Source organism: Strix aluco, chromosome 3 (genome assembly GCF_031877795.1).
Source record: "Strix aluco isolate bStrAlu1 chromosome 3, bStrAlu1.hap1, whole genome shotgun sequence".
Lineage (NCBI taxonomy): Eukaryota > Metazoa > Chordata > Aves > Strigiformes > Strigidae > Strix > Strix aluco.
Window position 1 is genome coordinate 111,346,738 of NC_133933.1, and position 2,841 is coordinate 111,349,578.

General features: G+C 36.5%; 1 long non-coding RNA gene across 1 annotated transcript; it reads left to right on the forward strand.

Moving 5' to 3' along the window:
* Window positions 1-248: 248 nt before the first annotated feature.
* LOC141921869 (uncharacterized) lies at window positions 249-2,210 on the forward strand. Its single transcript, XR_012622807.1, has 3 exons — window positions 249-363; window positions 1,379-1,459; window positions 1,694-2,210. It is a non-coding gene; the product is annotated as an uncharacterized LOC141921869 (long non-coding RNA).
* The last annotated feature ends 631 nt before the right edge of the window (window positions 2,211-2,841 follow it).

Below are 2,841 nucleotides of genomic sequence, written 5' to 3' on the forward strand. Positions count from 1 at the left end.
TCACTGCATCTCATATAGATTATGAGGACAAAGAAACACATCTCATAAATAGGCCACAAATTTATTAGTAATTTAATCAAAATTAAACAAATTAGTTATTATTTCTGTTATAAGTATACTAACAGTCATAGCACAAATTGTCCAATTACTAGCAAAGAATTCTCATTAACAATGAAGTTAAGTTTTATTTCTGTGGTTTTTTGATCACTGTTCTGGTATCCCTTTGTACCCTAAGGTCAGTGGTGTTCGTCTTCCTCAAGGAGAACCCAGCACACGGGAGTTTGCAACAAAGTCATCATCCACGTAGGTTCTTCATCAGGAGGAGCGTGATCTCGATATTAGGGGATCCAGAGTCTTCTGAAGGTTATTTTTTTGTGTTCTTGCATGGTCTTTCAGTCCCTGTTTGTTTCTTACTGGCCCACAGTTCAGTTATATAATACTTACTCAGTTTTCGTACTGAGAGCACATAAAGTTAAACCATGCTGCTGCAGCCTCAGCATTAAGCTATAGCAAAATAAAACATTAAGAAGCATTATTATAGAAAATAGCCTTCTGACCTCTCCCTGCCCCTTACAGTTTTTGAATTTACTGCTAAAATAACCTGTTGACCACTCTAGAAAATTTCGGGTAAGTCCTGATACCTGAATATTAAGTTATTACAAAACCAGTGACCTGCTTCTTGCAATACCAAAACTCTATTTACTAGTTGACAACCTTGTTCCTAAAAGACCCACTAAAACCTTGCAATGACTACAATGACTTTTTAATTAAATTAATTTCTTTACATGCAATTCCTCCTCAGCTAACTGCCTTTTCAAAAATATTATCTCAGTATGATAGTAATAATGTTGCGCAATTAATGGTATAGCAATCTAGGTCAGAATGGATTCCTGACAAAGGATTTTACATAAAAAGATTTTCAAAGAGGTGACCATTTGTCTGTTCATTGCAGGGGTATGTGGTGTGTGTTTCTTTCAATATAACCAGCAATGTGCTTTTTTTCAGGTAAAATTAGTGATAAATTATAAAAATGTTATAACTAAATTGATGCATGTGTTCTTCAGCAAATATTTAGAAATTATAGCTAATCTTAATCTCTGAAGAGAAAATTCAGAAACTATTTAAGAATTGTTTTATGATCAGATCCCCAATTTTTTGAAAGAATGTCACATATAAAATGTAATGCTGAGTGTATTCAAAATTATAGTTTTCTTGAAATAAGTATTTTTTAACCAAATACCAAAGTCTACTTAAATTCTGTCCATTCTTTAATAATAAACTCTTTTTGCAAAGTTATTTAGAAAATCTGTAGTCTGTGTGTGCAAGTTTTCGTATACATATATCACTATTTATATATTTCTAATATTTTTCTCTTCAGAAATATTTTACTGAGACCAACTTGTGCTTGTTGTGTATGGCATTTGGCAACAGCTATTCTCATTTGGATAGTCATTCTGATGTAAGTATTACACCAAAAAAGAGAATATTAACAGAATGTGTTGTAAATGAATGCATTACACTTTTAATTGCATGGGTTTGAAACAGACTTCAGAGACGTATTTTCATGTTACACAATATAGCAATTAAGGGAAACGTAATAAAGAAGGACAATGGGTTCCTGTTTTCCTGTTATGTAAAACAAAGGACTGAGAGTTTATTTTTATGAATTTCTTTTGTCTGCTTCCATGCTTAGCCCATGAGTGGCATCCAGAGCTGCAGTTCACTGGCTTGAGGATGCAGCTAAAGCAAGAATAATGGCTCTGCGGTGTTTGTCAGGATGGACCACTCTTACTCCTGCTCTCCTCTCTAAGACTCTTGTGTCACTGCAGCGGTACCCAGCAGCTTCTGGAAAGGCACTCAGTTGTTGCCAGCGTTTGGAAAAGCTTTTCAAGAGGTCGTGGTGAAGACAGCTGGAGCTTCTGAGGTTTCTGAGTGCTCAGAAACTGAAAGCTTTGTAGAAATCACAGTGAATTTTTGCACTTACATAACACTTTAGAAATATTCATTTTTTAATTGTCAGGAACTTTCTGTGAGTGTTACCCTCACAGGATGGGCACACAGAATAAAACACAGAAATGAAGCCTGCGACTGCCTGTTCCCAACTATTCTTGTGAATAATAACCTGCTGCTCAGAGCCACTCAACTTATGCAGCCCTCCCAGTCTCTGTGGTTTGATAGTGACGTCAGGTGTTCGGGTTTCCCACTGTGACCTGTCAGTCCTGACAAATGAAACCTGTATCAGGATTGGGATTGTTTTCTTGTTCTCAGTTCTTTGTTCAGTGTGCTGGGACTGCTGCCTCCTATGCTGTGAAACTTCATCTCCTTGTGCCTGGAGGACCCCAGGTGCGAGGTTAAGAGGCTGAACCCACTGCAGGTGCCTGGCTGATGCACACCAAGCCAGGACACCTCTCAGGGAAGGGGTAGCATTGCCCTCAGCAGCTGCCAGCTTGTTGGTGGCTTTCTAAAAGTATCGGTATCCCCTGGTTTAGAAGTTCATGATTATGAATAAACTCTAGTCTTAAGTCTTTGATTTTTCTTTTTTCCCTTTTTAACACACTGGCTCAAATGGCAAATTTGGTATGCATTGACTTATATTTTTGAAGAACTATTCCTGCAAGAAAATTATTAGTTAGACCATTTTTGTTTCATATTTCTGTTTTCTTAAGGGTACATTAACCTGCAGAAATCTGAAGTTTTTAATTAAAAAGCTCATGTTAAATTAACAATTTTAATATTTCTGAAATCTAGATTTCAAAACAGGGGGAGCAGATATCAAGCAAAATTCTGAAGGCTCAGGCAAAGGATATTACAGTATAGAACATACCAAAGAAGGACTCATAA